The following is a 25,603-nucleotide window of genomic DNA, read 5'->3' as shown; positions in this document are numbered from 1 at the left end:
TTTGTTTTGCTCCTCAAAGTTTTCCATTCTCAGCTTTATTATTAGGTTACCAAATGCCTCATGATCTTTCTGACATACTAACACTTTTGTAATCAAACCCACTAGCAGATTTCTCAGTTGATGCCACCACGGAAAGCTGGCAGTGAAGTGAAGCCCTATAGGAAGATGAGTATACAGAGTTTTATTTGAGGGGCAAGGAGAAGGAAATGGTGACCAGATACCTTCACTGACATAATGATAATGCCCCAAATAAACAGCATCACCTCTCACCACCTCAGGCACACTCACAGATTTCAGAGACTCCAGAGAAACGTAGAAGGACCCTAGAGTCATTACAATGTATTTAGTGATTTTATTTTATGCATGGAAATTTAGATACATCCCCAAATGCTGACAATCCTGGCAAGGTAGAAAGAAATCCAAGAAGAGGCAGTTTGTTGGTTTCAGTGTGTAAGATCTGTAGATTTAGCCTTTGGGTGGTTCTAGGGAAGAATGTATGTTATAGAGGCATAAATACCTATGTCAGTTTAGATCACTTACATTTGCTGTTTGATATGGCATGAGGTCTTTGGCCTTGAAGTTCTATTTATATTTTTCGATGTCTGTGAGCTGAGACACGTTTGGGAAACCCTCAAGATATCTTTTTAATCAATTTTCTAAACATCATTATATATGACCATATAAATCAAAAAGAACTGGCTTCACAGTAGCCAATGTCTATCAGACTATGATCTGACATATGCAAGGCTATAAATTTTAATATTTGAGGAAACTTGGCTGGATTCCTTTTTTGTTGTAAAGCAGAATATCTAGTCAACAATTAACTAATATACTCAAGAGTTCACAAGCAGACAAAAGTTAAGTGAACTATACCAGAAAAACAAATGCTGAGCAACTTTTTTTTTTCTTTTTGCATAAACTGGAAAATATTACTGCTATTCAGGAAAGAAGGGAAAGCTGTGTATTTTATTTTTTACTTATAGGTCGACTATATAAATTGAGTAAAATTGCCAAAGTCCTATGTTTTTGAAGTCCCATGAAAATCCTCCCTTTGTATTTACAATGAATTGACTAAAAAAAAAAAAATATGTAACAACATTTATGATTTAAAAAGTATGACATCATGGAAAGAGCTGGTGTCAAACATTTAATATCTTACTTCTTCAGGAAATGGAAGTTCTTTCTATTCATCCAGGGACTGATTGTTTGCAATCTTCCTCTGTTCACCTGTTCTTTCCTTCCTTCCTTTTCCTTTCTTCTTTTTTTCTAAGAACCACCAGAATAAAGGAGGGTTGTGTTTAGGCAAGCTTCAGTTAAGGCGATGCATATAATGTAAATCAGCAGTAGGGAGTCTGGGTGTGGAGAGAATTACATTTGCCAACGTCTAGCAAAACTCCAAAAAGAATTCTTATAGGAGGGGTCCCTGGATGGCCCAGTCAGTTAAGTGTCTGACTTTTGGTTTTGGTTCAGGTTGAGATCACAGGACTGAGATCTCAGGGTCCTGAGATCAAGCCCTGTGTGGGGCTCTGAGCTCAGCAAGGAGTCTGTTCTAAGCTCTCTCTCCCTCTCTCTTTGTCCCCGCTCCCAAAATAAATAAATAAAACATTAAAAAAAATCCTCTAAGCATCTTTTTCCCTCCCAAGGTGTTATTCATCAGAGCATGATCTCATCCTCCATTTTCCTCCTCTGTTTCCTAAAACAGCACCTGGCTCCTGCCACATTCTTCCCAACTTCCAGGACTAGAATTTTCTTTCTCATATGGATTAGCTCAGCCTTCTTTTTGACTTTTTAAATTAAAAAAAGTGAGGTTAAATTGACCCATTCAGAAGCCCAGAAGGAGCAGTAAACAGCATTCTTTTTAGAAGGCAGGGGCAGGCGAAGGCTATGTTTAGACCCCTACCCAGCTCCCACACATGGCTCTGCTATGTAGCTTCTCTCCATACTAGTAAAGTCTTTGAAATTAGTCAAACTGGGATCTAATCTTCATCTGCTGCAATTGCCTAACTTGTTGAATTTTGTTTTTAGCTGACTCTGTTTTAATTTATAAAATAGGTGGCAACAGATATAAAATTAGACAAGTCCCAGCATTTTTAAGTCATTTTAAATACTCTTTGTCCTCTTTGGTAACAAAAAGGCAGACATTCTTCTCATCAGTTTGCACTCTGTTAAAAAAAATGTTAATTACAAGGAGTCTTGAAATAATTCATTTATGATTAATTACTCTCTGTTTTATGACATAAGACAAGCCTGCCTTAGCCATCAAAGCAGCCTTTGAAATATTACCGCATTCTGAAATGTTCATGAACTTTGTAAGGAAGTACCTAGGGCACTAACTCACTAAAGTTCTATCTTTTCATCTCTCACGAGGTATAATAGGGGGTGGCATTGGCTGGAGAAAGTAAAATTGCTTCCATAGAAGCCGGCATGCCCTGAAGTTAAACAATAGGGGAATTGGGAAAGCCAGTATTTTCTCATAAGAATTATTATAAAGCTCTTTCAACTAGAATTCATCAAATATCTACTGCATAGTGGTCTTTGTCAGGCCACATGTTAAGAGAAAATGGTATAAAGACTCTGCTTAGCCAGTCGTATGCTAGAACCAAAAGCTAAAGATTCAGAAATGCTGTGAGGTTTGTTAAATCTGTGGTAATTTAAAATCAGTGATGGAGGCGTATTTACGTCAATAAAGTTGGAATATGATACGAATTAGGGTTTCCACACTCCAGCAGAGGTGTACCAGAACACCACTGACTCATCCCTCAAAAATCTTAGTCTTGTGGATTCATTGTCCAACAGACCCAGTTCAATTCCGTATAACAAATATGAAAACAAAGACCTACTAGAGAAGCATAGAGAGAGGGTAAGTTTTAATCCCGTTTTCCACTCTGATATCAATACACATTTGTGCCTTCACTGACATTCTTTGAAAACCAAATACTTCTGGAATTTTCTGTTATTCCATTTTAACGGATGGTGAGCAGATTTGATATCAAATGAATACTGCAACCCTTAGGCGAAGTAAAATAAATACCTTTTTAAAAACAAATTAAAATTTTAATAAATGGAAAATCTTTCATCATTCTCTATGTTACTCTGAGGCATTACAATAATGAAGCTTATTGTTAGTATGCACACCTACACTTAACACACCCCGATGTACTTTGCCAAATATGTGTAGCTCTTGAATTCTCTTCCTTGTTTCTCATCAGTAACACTTGCTATTAAAGTGGATTGTTGACACTTCCTTCCATATCATTCCCTTCTTTTATCATCAGAGAGCAACTTCAGTCAATCTCTTAGTTCCTCTTTTTGCCCTGCTTTTGAGCTGATTATATTGGGGCAGATGAGGAATATCCACAAAAGAATGGTGGTGAAGGGGATAAAAGAGATGATGTCTTCCCTCTGCTATACTCTTTGGGACCCCGAATCCCCACCTAGCTGTCGACTCTACTACAGCTTAGAAAGGCTGTGTTGAGAAGTGTGATGAGAACTGTTCTGCAGGGCAGTTGCAGGAAGGGGAGAATTCTCTTCTGAACCAGTGTTGCAAGTAAAAGTAACAGGTTCCCGCCCTTTCACTTCAGTGTATTGAATGTATGTAATGGGAAATTTGGTTAGACTTAGTGGTAGGTTCTGGGGTCTTACCTGTTTCAAGCAGCTAAGGAACTAGTTAGATATAGTTGGCCAAAGATCGTAACCACTGTCTATGTCTCTAGTAAATGCAAAGAGGCTGTTTGCATTGGGAATCAGTGCTTATGTAGGAGACTGGCTCAGGGCACTTAGGGATTTTTTTTTTTCCACAGTTATTCCAAAAACTATGCTCTTTTTCACAGTAAATCTACTGTGTCTCTTTTGCGTTGTCTCCTGGGTCTGTCATAAATTTCATAAGAAGATTAGCTTCATTACTTCATTCACACCTCATTTTTTTAAATGCACTCATCCATACACATGCTGTATTAACCGACTTCTTTGCTTATTATTTGCTCATCTTTTTCTCTTTGCGGTAAGCATATACACTCTCAAAGGGTAAAAGCCTTTCGCTGTTTAGCAGAAACTATTTTAAGGGAAGGAATGATTATTTCATTTTGTTATCCACAATATTTAGTATTTAATGTGCTTAATAATACGTGTTGGATGAAGGAAGGACTGGAGAGAGAGAAGGAAAGGGGGAGGGAGGAAGGAAAGAGACACAGGTTATGCAATTTTTTTAATTAAAAAAAGGAAACAGATACTGCTTTTGTTTGAGTGCCATTCCATTCCAACTTATGCAAAACACCTAGGATATTATTTTAAAATCTGCTTCAAATTCTACTTCAAACCCATCAAAATAGTGTCTCTAAGAAGTGAAGATTGGAAAGGTTAATATTTAAAAGTCCCTCCAGGTGATACTGATATCAGATATTTTGGGAACCACCATTGTTTTAATCAATGCTAACATCATTGTGAAGCACATACATAGACCTCCTAAAAACAGTTACTGATTCAACATGGAGAACCCTCTGTCTGGGCCCCATGGATGAACAAGGCAAAGTCCCAGTTGTCAAGGAGTTTACATTTTACTGAGAGGATATTTAAAATAAGGTGGATTGAAAAGGCCACTTGACATCACATTTAAGTAAATACTCAAATAAAATTACTAAATCATCCATCAGTCACTATAATTAACAATGTCCTAATTCTTATAGGGTAAAACGGCTTGCATGAGTTGTATAAAACTGGTTTTTTGGAGGATATAGTTTTGTTGTCATAATATGTTTGTGAAAACAGCATGAACCCTTTTATTCTACCAGAAGAAATTTGATTTATTTCAAGTAAATGTGGATCCAGTGACAAGGCCACTTTTAAAGGAAAGATTATCTTTAAAAGCCATTGAAACATGAAAGCTACAAGTCCCTAGACTTCCGACTATATTTCTATGACTGAAATGATAACATAAAAATAACTCAAGCTCTAAAATTACATTGTATGAAATTATGGATGCACAAGAATCAGTTTCCTCTGAGCTTTGATAATTACATTTTAAATAGAGTACTGACATGCTGTAATTATAATATTAAAATGCTAAGATGATCAAATGCTCAAAAAGGGTATTCTGGGCTTCTAAGAGATTTTGTAAATGTCATTAAAATTTGTACTGTATTTCAATTACATCATAGGAAGACTGTTATTATGTGTATGTTTCTGTTCACATCTAACTGGCAATCTTTTTGACACAGAAAAAATTATGCCATAGTATCTACTTAATAACACTGATTTTAAAAACTCTTCTGTGCAATGCCCTTAATTTTTCCTTCCAGCAGAAGCAAACAAAACAAAATCCTTTACTTTCACTATTTCTTCTATCCTCCCATTTCAGAGTTCTATCCCCTTTTTCTAAAGTCAGTCAAATCCTCTTTCTTTGTTCATGTTCCTCCCCTCTCCTGTGGGAGTATGTATACTCTTGAGAAACTACTCCATTAAGTGTCTCTTTCTCTCGCAATTTTGGCATCCTTTACATTGGATAGCTTTTCTTTTTAAAGTACATAGTATCTCAATTCTTCTTTATATTAAAATTATAAGGGAAGTAAGAATATGACACTGTTTAGGATCCTACAGTAATCTGAATTATCACTACCTCTCTTTTCATCATGCCATCAGACCTTTTGGAAAAACTGGACTACATCCTCTCCTCAGCATTGTCTTTCTCTCATTCTCTCTTCAGTCTTGTTTCTATTCCTTTTACTCCACCAAATGGTTGTCTTATAGGTCACCAGTGCCCAGAGTCGCTAGGAACCCATGGGTCTTATCTATGTTTTGACCTTAATAACACCTCCTTCTTGAAATCTCCTTCCTCAAGAAGTAGAAAATACATTTCTTGCTTCATTTCCTACTCCTCTGCCCCATCTCCATCTTCTTTACTGTTCTCATAAATCATAAATCCATAAATCATAAATTCCATTTCTTCATGCATTTTATTATAGCTTTCCCCAAACTTCCAGTATCATCTTCTCTTCACTTTCTTGCTGATTGATTCCATTTGCTGCTTTCATTAATTCAGACTTAAAGTGATCATTATTATTATTAAAATTTTATTACTATCATTTAATGATGAATATGTTTCTTGCCCTTAGGAGTAGCTAAGTATGTATGGACATGGGAATTAGAACAGACAGAGATATAGCTTATTGTCTGTAATGTTGTGCCATAAGGGTATTACTGTATTCAAGTAATAATATAATGATGGTACCAAGGGAGAAATGATGAAAGATCCTTCGGTCAGTTAGACATGCCAAATGAGGTCACCATTGATCTCAACCATGAAGAACATATACAATACTTGTCAATATATGTGAAGAAAAAGTGAGCACTTCTGGCAGAAAGAATAATATATATGAACATTTAAACTATGAAATCCTTGATAATATTATTTAATTTTACTTTTCTACTTATATTTCTTCCCTAGGCTTTAAAGCTGCCTTTCTATCTCTCTGATGGGCTTCTCTAGCAGGACAGTTGGGCGGCCCTCAAAATGAACCCTTTCTCTTCCCCTTTTGCCACCTTCTTCTCCACATCTGCTTTCAGTTAATGACAGTCTTCCCATTGTCTAGTGATCTTTGGACATAGCTTGAACTTTATCTTACCCTCTCTCTATGAGACGTTATCCATTATTATGAAATTTTCATCTTAATATTTCTTCCATCCACTCCTGCTTTTCCTTTCCTTTCAAACTGCATCTATCAATTCACTTATTCTTTTATTTAGAAAGTCTTTGCAGAATGCCTTCTTTAGCACCCCCAAGTTACCCTTCTAGAGCTAGATTAATGAATCAATGAAGAAACTTGCCTACCTTCAAGATTTATCATTTCATAATAATCAAGTGAACAAATAAGGCTGTGGATACATTCTGGGAAGAAATATCACTTCTTCAGCATGGTTTTCTTAGATAGTTTGGCTAGAGAAAGCCCGATGGTGAGAACAGAAGGAGCAGTATCAATTAAGAGAATATAGAAGTTGATTCATGGTCATGTAGACTAGCAAGCATCTTTATGTATGTGCCTATATGAGCATAACAGCACTGTATTAGGCCCTGAGTATGTCATGAGAAGGATACATAGAGCAATTATGGTGTTATCACAAATAAATGGTAGGTACATTTCTTCTCACCATTCTTCTTTTTTAAATTTTCCCACCAGTGTTAACTTCAAGAATTCTAAAAAGTCTTGACATTGAGCAGATGTTGAAGATGTACAAGGAATTTATACACTCACTTTAAAAAGATTTGATAAATACATAATTCTTTTGAATATCAATGGATAAAATGAAAGATGAAAATATTGTTATTAGATGGGAACATTAATGTCATAGAGGTTTATTATTATTTTTTTAACCAAAGATTCAAGGTCCCAGAAGACCAGTCTAGCTTGGAAAATGCTGAGAAAATATTTCATTAAACGAATTCTGACAAGTGACCCCACAAAAATAGCATTGACCATAAAGTTCACAAAAAGCTTTTTGGAAAACAAGTACACTTTATGAAAATTTATATAGAGAAAATAAACCCCTTCTCCAGATGTGAAATCTTGGATAGTTCCTTCCCATGTCAGTTTCTTCCTTCCTCCATACTCATCTACTCACTCCACAATGCAGAGTAGAACCTTTTGTAGAAAAGATGGAGAGAGTGGACCCTCATATGTGTCTTCCATCTCAACTTAGGACTTTTTTTTTTTTTAAAGTTTATCTAGTGTTTTGTTCTGTTTTTTCTTATTTTAGAATCTTAGTATTTAGGACATAGACAACTAATCTGAATAAATTCTACATAGACAAAAGAATTTCTGACATCTCGACAACAAATATGAAGGTTTGAGTCACTAGTTTTCCTGAATATTAATTGTCCATGTGTAAGACAAATGTCAAACTTACATACATTTAAGATAAAAAAAAAGGCGAACTCTAATTCTGAGTCATAAAAAAGACTTTAAAACATTCATAAAGAAATGAAAGTTATTTTTGAAAGGTACTGTATATGGGCAAAATAAATAAAATGTTAGAGACTTTTAAGAGGACTTAAGGAGTGAAATGACAGAGGAGGTCAAATTCAGTCAGGTGTGCAATATCCAAGAGTTTTAAAACTTCCGCTTTAAGAAAAAAAACAAATACAACACAACTCATTCCAATTCCAGCTGAGCACTCTTTTCTTAAAGTTTCCCAGGCAAGGAGTGTCACTTCTTCATCTGACCAGTAGCCTGAGGAAAACCATCAGGATCTGAGAGGAGGCTTGCTCCTCAGAGCCTGCTCTGCTACCCTTGTGCTCCAGACTATTACCTCCTGGGTCCACACCTGAAGAAGGAGGGACGCCTGTGAAACTTTGCAATTCCTATCATCTCTAGCTGATTTCCTTATATATGAGGTTAAGGAGCCCAGCCCAAGTGTGTTTTTTTTTTTTCCCAATTTATTTATTTTCAGAAAAACAGTATTCATTATTTTTTCACCACACCCAGTGCTCCATGCAAGCTGTGCCCTCTATAATACCCACCACCTGGTACCCCAACCTCCCACCCCCCCCCCGCCACTTCAAACCCCTCAGACTGTTTTTCAGAGTCCATAGTCTCTCATGGTTTTTAAGAACTACTCTTACCTGAGGATCCCAGATTCCAAATCCATCTATCTGGAACTGGTAACAGATTACCTTATCTGGACATCTGGAAGGCAGACCCCATAGTGGCCAAATGTACAACCATAAATTGTAATCCAGAAATAGTCATTAGAGATTACTGAAGCCAGTCCTTATTTTATGAATGAAACCACTGAGACCTAAAGCAGTAAAATGATTTATTCTATACCACATTCTAATTTAACCACATTTTAAAATTCAACTCTTTAAAGCTTGTTGCTCTGCATCACACTGTCTGCCACATTTTTCCTGTAAACAAACTATCAGAGAAGATTCATTTCTGAAATAAAACCCTTCCACTGGCAACATTTTAAGGATCAGGAAAACACTTAAATAATAAAATACCATGAATGCCCTCAGTAATATGGCCTTATTTCCACAAGAGCAATGGCCAATGCAAGATAACTCCTTGCTGCTGTCCTTTATTTTTAACTGTACTAGAACATTTATCATGCTGTATATAATAATACTTTTTCCACTTTCCCGTACTTGCCTGCTAGTTCATCAAAGGCACGTCTTATTAATTCATAAATCTCTAATGCCCAACAAAACAGGTGCATATATGGCGTTCGATACATGTGTGGTGCATAAATGAGGGGATAGGTACCTTCATGAATGCATGAAAAGTCCGAGAAGCCAAACTGCATATGGAGAGAGATCCATGCTATGAGGAGCAGTAAAAGCCAGACTTAAGTTCTTGCATTTGGTGTACCAAGACATAGAACAGCATTGAGGTTTTGAAATAATGAAGAAGAGGCTTGATGAAACTAATGCTTAAGAGCAAATCTGGTGGTCATACGGAAAGTAGTTGGAGAGGACATAGTATCAGGAAGAGTACATGAGTCAAACTCTATTAGAGTACATCCATTCTGAAGAGGGGGATTACCAAGATATAAGAACAATCAAGTCTAAGAAGGTACTATTGCATAATACATAAAAGATATCAAAGTACTAAAAATCATTTTCTGGACTCACATCTTTAAAAACACAACTGAGAATTCACTTCCTTACAGGAGCAATCCATGGTCCAGGCAGAGCTTCTCCATTGGTATACCAGAGATCAGTTCCAAGTATGTCTAGCACGTGAGCCTTCAGGTCCCCTGAGGAGTCAAGGTTAGAGAGAGACCTATGGCCAGTTGCTTCTGACTGTAAGAAGTCTTGACCACTTACACCTATAGGCTGTACAAATATTCCCACCTCTTTAAGTGCATGACATGAAAATTTTCAAAAGCACAATTGAGATCAATTGTTTTTCACTGTATTGTCTTTTAACTCCTGATGTAATTAATTATCCAAACAGTACCACTTTAGGCAAGGGATCAAATAGATTTGAAAAAAATTACCTCTACTTGTAGCATATTTCATTCCAACAAACTTGTGTGCAGTGATGCAAGGTACCACCATCAGAATTGGATACAACTTGAAGATCAACAATGCAGAACCAACCTGCTTGGTTCTTCGAACACTTCATAATTTTTCTGTTCTGAGAATATGTTTTTTTTTCCTTTTCCATTATGGAAGCACATTATAAAATAATGCTTTGGAATATAGGAGGTTGTATTATAATGTTTACTTATTACTTTACTATGTTGTGGCTTTTTAAGTTGTATAGTTTTAGAACAGTATTTAGTATTACATATTTTAAAAAATCACAAGTAAACATACATATCCCAAAATAGAGAAGTCCTCAAAAGTTTTTACTGCTGAAATATGCAGCCAAAATTTTGAGGACTCTTGACTTACTTTCTCCTATAGATACCGTGTGAGTTTCCCTAAGGAGTTCCCAGGAGATGAAAGATAAACTGACCAGAAATAGCTCAGATTGAAGCAAATACAAATTTCATTTAGTCTTTTAGTCCACTGAGTTCACATCTACAAATGACTGATCTCATTTACCAAAGGTAATACTTTCACCCAGTGATACACATTTACCATCCATATCTATAAAATACCCCTTCATTTAATGAATACTCTATTTTTACCACATAAAGATACTATGTCATTAATTTGGGAGTGCCTATTTCACTTGGGCCCTTGATGTTTCCAGCTTGCTTTTAAATATTCAACTTATTTTTCTCTTTGGTGCTAGAGATATTATGATTGTAATTTCCTCTCTTTGTGTTTTCTTCATATTTGCTATATAATTTTCTAACCTTTTTCAGCACCAGTTATATAGAAGAAACTGCTGAGTGCTCCGCATTCAATGTCTCATTAGGTTCTCCCCACCACATATGTGGTGCTATGAGGTGTTGTTGGTGATACGCATTTTATAGAAAAGGCAAATTGAGTCTGAGAGAGGCTTAGTAATTGTCCAGATTCATACAATTAGCAAGTGGCAGAGTAGAGAAATAAACAAAATATTTGAATTATCTATCTATTACTGTGAACCACCTCAATTCTCCTAGAAACACCGAGAATTTAATAAAATAGGTGATGGAAATCACAAAAAGGAAAATGTTTGGGACACTTTGCCAAATTAGGGATAAATAAGTTGTATTTGGTTAAAGACGAGGTGAAGGCCTTCTTAGTGAAGGCCTACAGAGAAATGTGAATAAAGAATCAGAAGGCCAAAGGAGAACCAGTAACAACAGCAATTGATAGTTACAAGGCAAACTGACAAATTATTAAAAAAAAAATATGATAGTATTTCACAACGTATGTCAGGAAAGAAGAGGCAGATGGAAGTAGAAGGATATCGTCTCTTCTCCCTCCCATCACACCCACCTCACTGAGGTCTAGAAGCTCCCCTAGCACAAGCCTCCTGAAGCTTTGCTCACTTCTGTGGGTGAGGCTTCTAGCATGGTCTGGTCCCCAGGGAAAACCTGGCAGACCACAGGCCGAATGGCAAGGCTTGGGATGGACCATATTTCTTCTCATGCAGGAGGACATTAAGATACTACCTGAAGTTCTTGAATCAATAAACAAATATTCCTGTTATCTTAAAATTTATAAGTACTAATCAGCAGACTATACTTAGAAAGACATTGGAGGAGGGATGACTGAAAGTGATAGTATGAATATTTTCACAACAAATAATAAATAGAGCTAAAGAATTATAAATCAATAAGTAATAGTTTAAATACATAACTTGGAGTTATTGAGTTCACAATGAAGAGTACTAAAATAGAAATAGTCAGGAAGGTTCCTCTAAGGAAGAAAAGTTGTGACTTTTCATTGTAGCTCTCCCTATATGTTTGCGTTTATTTATAACATATATAGATGTGTTTATATACTATATATACACACACACACATAACTTTGATTATAATTTAAAATATCTCTTAAACAATGGATTTGACTTACCTTTGAATTTGTCTCAGTATCTACCTTACTGCCTTTTGGAGTCATTAGTTTACACAACAAAGGGAGTTCTAATTGAAATGAAAAAGGGAATTTTTAGTCAATCTATAATAATTTTTGCTTTCCAAATTTATCTAGCATTGGATGCTGAATGAATACTTATTCAACATTGCAATTCAATTCCTTGCCTGTTAATATGAGACCGCTTTTTCACTCACTTAGCCTGGCTTGACTTCCTGCCACCCGTTTTTCCAGATGTGAGGGAGATAACCAAAGCTCAGGTACTTAAGAAGTCTTAGCAAACCACTAACACTCAGTTAGCCCTCAAAGGAAGGGTCAGAAATTCAGCTCGGCGCGGACAGCAGCTGAGAGCTCACTGAAGGGGATGTAGCCATAATCCTTAGACAGCTATGCCCTCATCTTTACTGGCAGGAGCTTTAAAGACATCTCAGAGAGTTCATTACGCAAATGGAATTGTCTGACAGTGAGGCTGAACTGGACAGACCGTGGGCATAAATATACGCTGGGTATACTCTTCCACATGCAAGGACACATGGGACAGACCTTCTTAGATCTGGGTATATTATTCTGTAATTAATAATGGGCAAGAAAATTCATCTTGAGGGTGAGTCACAGATAACTTAAAAAATTGGACAGAATCAAAAAGCAATAAAACTACTTTATCTTATCTAGTCTGTGATGAATACTGAAATTTTCCTGAAACTCTGAAATACTAATTTTTATAAAATGTACACACACACATAGTACACAAACACACACATACACATCTAGAATCATTGAACACTCAGTTCAAATATATACATATATTTGAATTAGTGTATATGCATCTGTATAGGTGTTGTATATGACGTACGTGGGATTTTGTGCGCATGTGCAGTGAGAGAGAGAAAGAGAACACAGTGCCAAGTAGCTGTGAGGTATGGGGCAAGTTACTTACAGATGTAAGTTTCCCTCCTTATACAATGAACTAATAAAAATACCATCCTGAAAGTGTTTGGTCATAATGTTTTTGTAGAGCTCACATTAAATGATTTATGTGTAGGTTATTAAGATTATTTCTCTAGATTTCCTTAAAAAATGTTTTAACGGATTAATTTGTAAGTTCCTTTCCTTTGGACACTACTTGGAGATACTTGAGATGTATCTTGACTAAGAAATCTGCAATCTCTAGGGGCGCCTGGGTGGCTCAGTTGGTTAACTGTCTGCCTTTGGCTCAGATCATGATCCCAGGGTCCTGGGATGGAGCCCCATGTTGGGCTCCCTGCTCAGCGGGGAGCATGCTTCTCCCTCTTCCTCTCTCTCTCTTTCAAATAAATAAATTTTTTAAAACCTTAGGGAAAAAAAAAGAGATCTGCAATATCTCTACAAGTTCTCAGAATGCATTTTTTGTGTGAACAGAGGCACATTCAGGTGGGGTCCACCATGCTTAAGCATTCATCATCACCACTGTATGCCCAGTCCCTCTGGTTCAGCAGCCTTATGTCATGGTCTGTAGTGGTTACTAAAGATCTTACTTGTGCCAAGAAAGTCTCCATGGGGATCTCTGCAAGACTGCCTGGGATCATTCCATTCTTCATGTTACCTTATTCTGAGAGATAAAGATTAGGATATAAATTCTGTGCCAATTAAAACAAGATAATGGTGGTATTTGCTATTTCAAATTGGCAAATAAATATCACTATGTGAAATACATATTTATTTTACAATAATAATTGGCTGACATGGTTTAAAACTTGTGACTTACACTGTTGGTGCTAGTATAAACTGATCAACATATCTGAAATGGGGTGTCAAGTTCCTGAAAGACTCATACAATCTCATCTTCTACGACAGAGCATTGACGGTTTTAGGAGATTATCTTAGAGAAATAAACTATGAACAAGAAATGTGTGCGTCAGTAGTCACTATCTTGTTTTAAAAATTCAATGTAAATGCCTATGATTATAAAATAAAAACTGAAAGTGAAAGAAATAAATCATAATATGTCCATAAATAAAATAAGTAATTAAATATATATGTATGTATTATATATATATGTATATATATATATGATGTAGGAAAGTTTAATTGTATTATTTAAGTAAAATAAAAGGATATAGAAATATTAACTCTCATATCCTCTCCACAAACACACAGAAACATACAAATATAGGAAGAAAAGGATCTACTTCAAAATATTAGCAGTAGATTAATGGCTGTTTTTATTTTCTTATGATTACTCTTCTTTTTTCCACATATTATACAATGAGCATATATCACTTTTGTAATCAGAAAAACAACCATTATTTTATAAAATAACCATTTAAAAGTTAATGTCTTTCTGCAGCATTTTGTTTTTCTGTGTGTTTACTTATTTCCTACATGAAATATCCTTTTAAGCAGAACAAAATGGGAAATGGTTGCTTTGAGCCAAGAAGGCACAAATTAAAGGAAGTGAAAGCATGTAGCTTTCAAAAGCTATTGACATTATTTCAGAAATTCATCCATCTTATTCTTTTAGCTAGTTTTTGTGGGCTTTTTGTGTTTTTTTTTTTTTTTTAGAAGATTCAGAAATTAAATGACCTTTTCTAACTAAACACACGCAGATGTAGTCACAGGTAATGATGGTATTATGTAAGCTCAGTATGTGCAATAAACCTTAAAACGTGTATTCTACCAACTAGCAATTTTCCCAATCAGCTTTTATTTTGCTGTGCCACCATCCTTTAAAGCCCTAATCATGGAGGTGGCTCTGGAGAAAGAGCTGTGTTCCGTTTGAACTCAGTGGGTAATGAGGGTATGAGGACTAAATGTGCTTTTTGCTCTCTGTAGCACAGTGTGCGTTCCCTGTTTTGCAGTCATTTTCTCCAATTCAATGCAAATTCTTGTAATTTCCCCCAGAAATAAATGCTATTAAATGCCCTATTTCTCTTTCATATGTCAGAAACTTTCTCCCCTGCCATCGGCTGTATTTTTATGTCAAAAGTAAAAATCTACATCATAAGCCGGAGACAGACCCCAAGTAGCCAAAGTTGTCAGCTAAGAGCACGTGCAACTTCCAGCATGAAGCACGTAATTATTAATGTCAAACAGACATCGCTGTGTGATGGGCATCTCTGTCCTTCCTCTCCCCCATTCTACCTGGCTGGTTTCATGTGAGGTCTAAATAAACGGCTCACAAACGATCACACACACCGCACATGAAGACAAAACAAAAACCTAATTAAAACCAGTAGCATGATCACTTCCTAAATTTTAATCCTGTTTGATTTGTGATGGTTTAATTCAGACTCTATTTACTGAAGCAGAAAAGAGGCTTCATTGAAAAGGCCTGTTGCTTGGCTGATCTCTATTTCAGACTGTGTAAAAATGGCATGATGGCTGGAGGCCATTCAAAATGCCTTGGAATTTTCTTTTCTCTCTCTTTCTCTCTCTCTCTCTCTCTTTTTTTTTTTTTTAAGATAGTAAGACTCTATATTAGCCTAGGTGTTAATTGAATTAATATGTAAAGAAAGTCAAGGAAGAGCTAATTGAGAAACCGATCTTAAATTAGAAGTAGTTATTTTTATAGTCATTTTTAAATGGTTGTTGACGGGATGCCTGGGTGGCTCAGTGGGTTAAAGCCTCTGCCTTCAACTCAGGTCATGGTCTCAGGGTCCTGGGATTGAGCCCTGCATCGGGTTCTGTGCTTGGCGGGGAGCTTGCTTCCTCCTCTCTCTCTGCCTGCCTCTCTGCCTACTTGTGATCTTTGTCTGTCAAATAAATAAATAAAATCTTTAAAAAATAAAAATAAAATGGTTGTTGATCTTTAAAGACAAATATAACATGGCATGTCCCACTTGGGAAAACATCACGCAAGAATACATATAAAACATGCAAATTCTGGAATCACCGTGGTGACTGATCTCTCTAGGATAAGGTCAACCAACGTATAATAGACTTAAGAGCAATAAAATCTGGGTAGAAAGTACACAATCCTACTCAATAAAATCTAGTCCTAGGATACTTTATTGTTCATGCTGCTCATTTCAGAGGACATTAAAATGAATGAAGGAAGGAAGGCTTTTTTTAAACACTTGCATAAACTCATTTAATTCTTCTAACTCTGTATTGCACAGGAGAAAGCCAAGATTTAGAGAAGTCAAGTGAACTTACTCGGCCTCACACAGATAGAAAACGGCAGCACTCAGCCTCAAATCCAGGCCATCGAGAGCCCCAGAGGCCGTTCTCTCAATTGCTACACCCCATCACCTCCTTTGCACTGTCCAACGGCTTCCCCATTGTTGGGAGCCCGATAGTTCCTCTGAGGTGTTCACAGGTGACTTCTGTGATTCTCCCATGGACTGTCTGCTTTGATCTGTTTAATAGAATGGTGTTCTGTGTGAAACTGCATTTAAAAAGAGAAGGGTGTGCAGCATATGTTACAATGTAGTACTACCTTTGATAAATCCCAAACCCCTTCAGGATCTTACACTACCTCAGAGTCAACTCTGTGGGCATTAATCTGCACCACAGATAACTGTGTAGATGTGCTGTTACAGGAAGACTTTTCGGCTGATGTTAGGAGAGCGGTGGCGATGGAGAGTAGTGGAAAAATCCAAGATGCCTTTTTATGATGTGTTCTTTGTCCTTACGATTGTTTTTGTAACTTTTTATAGAGGGATGGTTGAGATATTTAAGGTCAGGCGAACCGAGAGAAGTTGGAAGACAATTGTATTTACTGGCTCTGAAGCCAAATGTCAAGCACAAGGTATTGGGCCTGTGCTGTGTCTCCCAGTTGAGGCCGACATGAATTTCTATGAAGAGAAAACAAGGAGAGACACGGTATACCACATCCTTTTAGGTCTACTCTTGGATTTTCATTTTTACCCCTTGAGGTCCTCTAGGTTTTAGAATGTTTCCCAGGCTTTACTTTTTGACTGTATAGAGAACTTTCTTAATCTATAGCTTATGTGCATTCAAAGAAGACATATTTAATATTTGTGACCTACAGTTAACTGTTTAGATAAATTCTAGCTCTGGATAGGTTTCCCAGTAAGGTTTTACTTAAGGCATGACATTCTTTATCTAACAACTACACCTGAAGAAGGGCATTTACTTTAATTAATAAATGCTGAGTTGGGCACACTCAGAGCTATTCAACTGATTGTACAGAGAATGATACTTTTTTTTTTAAAGATTTTATTTACTTATTTGAGAGAGGGAGCATGAGAGGAGAGAAGGTGATTGGGAGAAGCAGACTGCTCGTGGAGCCGGGACCCTGATGCGGGACTCGATCCCAAGACTTCGGGATCATGACCTGAGATGAAGGCAGTGGCTTAACCAACTGAGTCATCCAGCACCCAAGAATGATTTTTAGTTTTGCTCAGAAATATTTTTAAAAAGCTGATTTTAAAATAGCCCATTTTGTAAATGCATATAAATAGAACTGTAAACTCACATTTCCACAGATATGTATTTTTCCCATCCCAGAATTTCTTAAATAAAGCACTGTTTTAATATATAACAAAAGATTAAATTATTTCTTTCATTTCATTAATGTTTCTCTTAAAATGCCTAATTTACTTCTAAAGGTTGGATTACAGTTCATTTTTATTCCTATTGTGTCTACCACACACAGGATGTTTAAAATTTTGAATCAGTGCTATTTTGTCCAGATTTGTGTCTCTGAAGGTATATTAATAAAGCAGATCTGGCCAGTTCTTGAGAATATTCCACCATGTCAGATAACTAAAAATGAAGTGTCCTGTAACTACAGATAATGACTGTTTGATGAATCACAAGTAGGATGAGTCAAAATAATACATAGTCAAAATGTGTTTTATAGCCAAGATTGAAAGGTTAATGCAGAAAAGTATGAATTCAATATGGTGTTTGCCAAATTTGTGTAACAAGAAGTCAGGAAATAACATGAACAAAGAGAAAACAGGCAGTTGCTCTCAGGGCTTGCTTATGAAATGTGGAAGAGGAAAGTAGGGCATCTTATTTAGTTCAAAGTACCAATACATTCATCAGGTACCGAGGAGAAGGACACATGAAACAGCTGCAGTAACTGTATAAGCTTTAGACAAAGCACAGCTGTAGCGAAAGTTAAAGCGCAAAGATGTGTGTAGCTCTTCCTTTCATACTAGTTACTGACTTCAGTGAATACAACTTGCCACTGGCAAAGAAAGATCATGGCAGCCACACGTTTGTTAAGCTGAACAGCTTTTTAAAATCTTAAAATACAGTGGTTACACTAATCATCTGATTAGCAGTTTTGTTGACAGTATTCTTAGCCTGCATAGTTTATTATGGCAAATGCTACAATTAGAATTGCATTAAAATAATAGCCATCTATTTGTAGGAACTCTATAATGATGCTCAAACTACTGGAAGATGATAACAGCCCTATTGGCTCTTGACCAAGATGGATCACAATACATGCTGAAAACCTGATTCAACATTCTTGATTTTTTTTCTTGCATTAAACATTCAAATGCTCAGACAGAGCAGGGAGTCAGCTCCCTGAATGGCAAATGAAGTCTTAATCCCAAGCAAATTTTCCAGACAACCAATGAATAATTTTTAAAGCCCTGATATTTGTCTGTTTTGAAAGAATAGTTATTTTTATTAAAATTTTTCTAAAATAAATTCCATTTTTCTATGACTTTTACTTATTATTATACTCTCTCACAATACAGAGACTTTAGAATGTACTTATTTGGTATAAAATCAAACACTTTCAGCCAGATTTTGAGGGCTTTAGTGTCTTATAAGTAAAATAGTTCATAATCGTGATAATTTTGAATCATCAAGAAACTATTAAATTATCTTACAATACAGCCTTGTTAAGAGTCATAACATATGCAAAGCTCATTAAAAAAGCAAGATGGGACTGGGAGGGAGACAAACCATAAGTGACTCTTAATCTTACAAAACAAACTGTGGGTTGCTGGGGGGAGGGGGGTTGGGAGAAGGGGGTGGGGTTATGGACATTGGGGAGGGTATGTGCTTTGGTGAGTGCTGTGAAGTGTGTAAACCTGGGGATTCACAGACCTGTACCCCTGGGGATAAAAATATATGTTTATAAAAAATAAAAAATTTTAAAAAAAAGCAACAGTGTTCCTATTAGTCTTTCAGATTTTTTTCTTTCTTCTCTCTTTCTCTGCTGGTAGATATTCAGTAATCATGGCGCTGTGGACGGAGTACTAGTACCCAAGAACACCTCCCATCATTTCTTATTTTCACCTTCTATCCTTCTGTGGAATAGAATATCAGATCATTGAAGTGACAAAATCATCAGTCATTTCCTAGGGGCTAAATTATACAAACCACAGAACATTAACTTTTCTTCCATTTCCAGTGATCGTTTTGTTACTTCTAGGATTTTAGGAATCAGGATGCCTGGGAGAGTGTGAACATAGGTGTGCTAAGTCCAAACTCTGGGCTCTTAAATTCATTGGTTTTTTTTGTGTGTGTGGCACAGGTGAGGAGAAGCTGGCATAGCAGGAAAGGAAAGGAAAATCGAAGGGACAGAGCAAGTGTACGGTGCTCTGAGAGCATCATCATTCAGGACACTCTTTGTGACCCAGTTGCTTATAAAAAACAAAAATAACAATAGGTCTTGCCTCCTCAGGTTACTATGGAACATAATGAATTGATAGAACTTGAGTTCAAAATAAATTTGAGATATTACTGTTGCCAATTTCATGTATTAGGAGGTATGTGTGCATTGTTATTGTAACTATTGTTACTGAGTATATGGATATTACAGTTCTTTAGAATTTAGTTTAGGGAAAAGAGAAAAAGTAGAAAGGAAGTGACTAGATGCATTGCTTCCAGATCATCTGCACATGAAAGAAAGAACCTAAAGAACCTAAATCTAATAATAATAATAAATCTAATAATTGTTCTCAATGCTATTGAAACATACAAATAAATCAGGTGTTAATAATTGGGTTAGTCATGTTGAAGAACAAGTCTTTAAATTATTTACTAGTTTAGGTATTTTTAAATAGGCTTTTAAATAGGTTTAAATGGGTTTTTCATTGGCTATTACACTTATCTCTATGTCTTTCAGCTTTGAAGAATTTCCTAGGGATAAAAAATGAATATTAAATGTTTTGGTTTACCTTATTTTACAAGGATATCTTATCTTGTTATGTTACAGGCATTTTTATTCTCATGTTTCATCTAAAAAATATATTTTATGTTTATGAGCTATAAAATATTCTCTAGAAACTTCACTAATACACTGCAGTTTAAGGTTTGTGACAGTGCTTGGAAGGAAATGCAAAACAGGCTGTGAAACTGGACATAAAATGGATCTATTTGCAGACAGTCCATGTTTCTTTTTGACAGTCTAGCCCCATTGCCAACTAAGCACTCTGGCTGTTATCCAGAGAAATTCTGTAGGTGGACTTTGTCTTATACATTCAGCATGCCATGTACTGTCTTTTCTGTACTGTTTTAACTGATTTTCCATTAATTTTTAATTAAAAAAAAGAGAAAATGATTGTGATTTTGATTGTAGAGTTGAACACAGGCAATTACTTTAAAAAATATGTAAGGGGTTGGGAAGCTCTTCTCTTCCTGGTCAATCAGGGAAGCAGGAGGTTGGTTGACGGAAGCTCCAACAAGAACCACGCTACCAGGACACTCATGGCGGGTCATGCGAAGCATCGTGTATAGGCACTCGGGAGAGTAGCATGACACTTCTGTTCACATTTCATCAGTGAAAAAAATCCCATCCTTAAAGGAAGTGAGAAAGTGCAAGCTTCCTATATTCTGTGCCACCCCACCCCCCGCCCCCGCAAGAACAGAATATTTGTGAGTAGCTCTAATGACTACAGCATTCAGTTTATAACTGGCCCCCAAGCTGCAAAACTGGAATTCTGTCCTATCTGGACTCCCACATGCCTTTCCATAATATTGCTTCCCTCTGGAAAGGGAAAGATGACACTATGTGGCTTTATCCTCCAAACATTGTTTTCTTCATTAGAAAAATCTTAGAATAGTATTTGTTTATTTATATAGCTAACATTTTGGGGGCAGTGTTTTTATATTTTTTTATTTGTTTATTTGAGAGAGAGAGCAAGCATGAGAGGGGAAAAGGTCAGAGAGAGAAGCGGACTCCCCATAGAGCTGGGAGCCCGATGTGGGACTCAGTCCTGGGACTCCGGGATCATGACCTGAGCTGAAGGCAGTGGCCCAACCAACTGAGCCACCCAGGCGCCTGGAGCAGTGTTTTTAAAACTGAGGATTCATCAGTGAATAAGACTAAATCCCTGTCTTGCGATCTTGGAACCTGTCCGGGAGGACATATATTTAATAAATAGTTACCATCAGGAATCAAATATTATAGAAGATGAGAGCCTAGCCTGTTGACTATCATGCTCCTCATTATATTTGTTCCAGTCGTATTCTAATGTCCATTGACTCCTAAGCAGCCATGAGAGGGAATGTTGTTTTCAAGTTTTTATGTTAAATCTAGAGTTCAGAAGACTGAATGAAAACCTGAGGGTTTCCCCATATGCAAATTAAAATATTCATTTTTTTTCTTACTTTCTGCTATTTGGCCAATTTTAGAGTAGCCACTATTCTCAGTACAACTCATTCAGATAAGAGGAACGTTATTGTTTTCGTTGAAACCCTATCTATTTATTTAGGCTTTTTCTATGGAGAAGAACATCAGATGTGAGGCTTATCTACTTTTTTGATGTAGATGTGCAATGGGACAGAAAAATGTGTTATCTGCATTTTCCCACTTGATTTTCTTTACTAAACAAATATAATAAGCAAGAACTCTCTTTAATTTGTGCGTGATGTCCTTGCTACCAGTAATTCATTTAATTCACTGCAAAGAATATATTTCCAAAAAAGAGATAAAGCAAGCACTCTGAAGAGATTTTTCAGTCATTGCCTGGCAGATTTGCCTACTCAGTTAATGTGCTATTTATAGTCAGATGAAATTATTCAGTGTTGGTGGTCTGCATTTCCAAACCAGCTTTCTCTTTCTCTTTAACTCTCTTTTGAGTTAGAAATGACTTAGTCCTTTTGATACAGTATGCTTTCTCCCCATGCCATCCACATGTGGCCTGTGGGGTAATGTTCTGAGCCTACTGATATTTTATTTTAAAAGGTAATTTGGTCTGGCCAAAAGGAAAAAAAAAAAAAAAACACACAGTGGAAGACAAGAGGTTTAAAAATTTTATATTTTTATTTTTATTTTTTCTTATTTTTACATTCTGATTAGGGAACAGTTAGCGAGTCCCAGACTCATCTGTTAGGACCAAGGCTGGGCTCTTCCTCCTTGTTCCAGGGGCTTGTCAGTCTGCACTCACAGGGTCTGATCTGACACTTTGCACTTTTTTTCACCTTCTTAGCCCTTCAACTCTGTGACCAAAGTCAAGAGAAAGAGAAAGAAAGAAAGAGAGGGAGGGAGGGAGAAAGGAAAGGGAAAAGAAAGGAAGAAAGAGGGAAAGGAAGGAAGGAAGAGAAGGAGGGAGGAAGAAAGGGAGAGAGAAAGGAAAGGAAAGGAAGGAGAGGAAAGAAAAGGAAAGGAAAGGAAAGGATAGCTGGTCAATAGCAGGCTATTAGTAGCTAAGCTCTATTGTCCCTAACCCTTGTGTTGTTCAAGGGTCAACTGTATATTTTAACCTTGTCCTTTAACTTCCCATCAATAAGCTACCATATCACTGAATATCATCACTGATGACCCATTCTGAGGGTCATCTTTTGGGCAGAAGGAATTCAGTGAACCCTCATCCTGCCCCTTGCTATCCATTGTGCAGCCCCAGTTGGAGGGTCCCTTCTTGCACACAACCCACATTCATGAAAGGGAGGCTCTGCCTTGGGTACAGCATACTGAGAATCCTGGGCCCCAGTTACCATTACCTCAGCTTGGGGTGGTTTGACACTAGCAGAGTCAACCCACAGGACCTCTGCCTACTGCCCATCCCCACACTGAGCTCCTAGGGTAGAGGTGTCATTCAAAAAGAAGCTTGCTGTTGTCCCAACCCTCAGCTCCAGAGACCCACTCGGATTTTGCTGAGGAGGAGAAGCAGACCATAAACCAGGTAGCTCCTAATCTGCTATCAAAGGAAATAACTGCATTTGCAACAGCACATGGAAAAGTTTAAACCTAAGAATACTCTCAAAAGCTGTGCAGATTATTGTGGAAGATAATTGATATTGAGGAAATCAGTGGAGTTAAAGTAGATACAGCTTGGACTGTGCACCGGTTACTTTGCAGTTTAGGAGCCAAAGGCAGGTCACCCCCAGATGTGCCACTTTGACCTACAGATTATTTTAAGCTATAAACAATCAAGACTTAAAAGATTCAGGAAAAAACTTTGATCTACCCCCTAACTGCCCAAAAGGATTTAGATCGAGGACCTGCAGGAAAAGAGCCATCACCATAGGTAACTACATGGTTATATGAACTAGGTACAGTGGACAGAGAGGAAATTGGCAGAGTCTGCTGAAAGTCTTCCACAGATCACATTTTTTCTGTGTGGCACTACCAACATTGGTTTACCAAATATTTACTCCTTTTCGTCTTCCTGTACATTGTTTCCCATGCCTTGGAAGTCCCTGACCCCTACCCCCTTCTTGGTTCAGGATGACATTTGTACCTCTTTGCCTGACTATCTTTGTATCTCATAGCTGTGTGGATTTCCTGTATGTATGCAATTGAACTTGATTTTCTCCTGTTAATTTGTCTCCTGTCAATTTAATTCTTAGACCAGGTAGAAGAATCTACAATAGCAGAGGGAAAATTTTCCCTTCCCAACCTAGGAAAGAACCAGAAAATTTGAGAACTGAGGCTGCTAATGGGGCTTGGGAGTTTTCCCCTCACTACCTCTTCTGGATCGTGAAAGCCTTGATGCTTTTGGCTCTGCCACAGCGGGGGATGGCAGTGCTTTTTACCTTGTGGCTAGGGTAGAAATCTCAGCTCCTCACTTAGCCATTGCTGGCAGGGTTGGTAGTGAAGCCAGTTTTCTTCTGTGGTATTTGACTTGAGTAGACGAATTGTTTTCTAAAGGTTTTCTGTCTTGCTGGGCTAGCTCTTTCCTGGCCCTTCTGTTAGAGGAAGCAGGCTTTTTGTTTGGGCTAATTTTGTCTTTGGTTGTTGGCCTTCTCAGAGTGTTAGCTTCTTCAGCTCCACGTCCAGATTACATAAGGCAGAAGTAAACTCAGGGAATTTACAATTTGTTCTTTGGGCCCTGAAGTTCCTAACTGGTCTGCAAGCTTATTTCACAATCTTAAGTTTGTTTTCTATAATATCTAGCTTTTTTAGTTGTGCTGAGTGGAAACAAAAGTCTATTTTATGATTTTTTTTTTTAACCTTGCTTAAAATCCCTCAATATCTTCAGACTGTTCTCAGAATAAAGTCCAGACCTTCGCATGAAGTAGAATGTTTTCAGGATCTGGCCGTTCCTTAACGACCCAGTCTCATTTCCTGACCATAGCCTTTAAAATTCTGTGTTCCAGACACACCGTGTTTCTTTTTCTTTTAGGCTGATTTCTTAATCTGAAATGCTTCTCTCACCCACTCCTGATCTCATCTTTCTGGTGTCTGCTTAATCACACATCTTTCTCGATACCTTATCCCAAGTCTTCTAGTATGATTTCATACATGCTATCCTTGCCTTTCTCAAAGGCCTTTGAACTTGCTGTGCTTTCTGTTCAAAATGCTCTTCTAAGACCTTCTGTTTTTTTCTCATTCAAAGCTCAGCTTAAAGATCAATACCTCAGTGAGTTCTTCTCTGCATTTTAAAACTAACACAGCCACCCAAAGGGCCAGTTATTAGATCATCATCCCATTTTTTCCCCACTTCCATTAAAAAAAAATCAGAAACTTCATTTGTTGTTGAGGACTATTTGGGGCCCTGCTTACCTCAGTTCCTAGAATCTCAATTGCACTAGGAAAGATTTTGTCTCCTTTGTTCATTGCTTTATTCCCAGTGCCTATAGCAATATTTGGCTCTCGATATTACATACTCATTCATTTATTCCCATCATATTAATTGAGGTTCTGTTGTATACTAGACACTTGGGATGTATCAGTCAACAAAAATACATAAATATAGAGTTTAAGTCTAGCATACTGTTTGACAATATATTCATAATATTCTTATGTTTTATCATGGTAAATAAGCATTATATTGTGTATTATTAGAAGATGATAAGTCTATTTAAAAAATAGAGCGGATAAAGGAATCAGGAGTATGAGACTAAGTGACATGTTGCAATAGGAAATATGAAGAGAAATTTTCAATGAAGTATTTTCATTTACTTTTGTACTTAAACTATTCTATTCCAAAAAAAATAGTAATAATTTAGCCATCCAGAGTTGAAGAAAGGTAGACTAATGAATGATATAAAGCATTTTTATTTTTGTTTGGATACAGATTTATTTCTCAAGCTTTTAAAACAAATGCTCTTATGATTCTTTTTAACTTTCTTTTCCAGTTACAAACAATTTCATATCTCAATCCAAAACAAATTACTCTGATGTAACTTTCTATATAAAACACCAAGACACTAATCCTGGATTTCAGCAATAGTCATAATATCCAGAGAAGAGCAACTCATAGAAGAATTATTTTCTAAGACATTTAATTGGAACTTATTATGCCCTATTAGATTAATTTTTGAAGTTTGGGGTTT

The 25,603-nt window shown here is 36.8% G+C and overlaps 1 non-coding gene across 1 annotated transcript; it reads right to left on the bottom strand.

The window, feature by feature from the left end:
* Nucleotides 1-11,376: 11,376 nt before the first annotated feature.
* On the bottom strand, nucleotides 11,377-11,511 carry LOC122908131. The gene has a single exon (XR_006384910.1). It is a non-coding gene; the product is annotated as a small nucleolar RNA SNORA52 (small nucleolar RNA).
* Nucleotides 11,512-25,603: the final 14,092 nt, after the last annotated feature.

This window comes from Neovison vison, chromosome 5 (assembly GCF_020171115.1).
Source record: "Neovison vison isolate M4711 chromosome 5, ASM_NN_V1, whole genome shotgun sequence".
NCBI classification, from domain to species: domain Eukaryota; kingdom Metazoa; phylum Chordata; class Mammalia; order Carnivora; family Mustelidae; genus Neogale; species Neogale vison.
The sequence above is the reverse complement of the archived record's forward strand: the minus strand, read 5'-3'. Positions and strand labels throughout refer to the sequence as shown.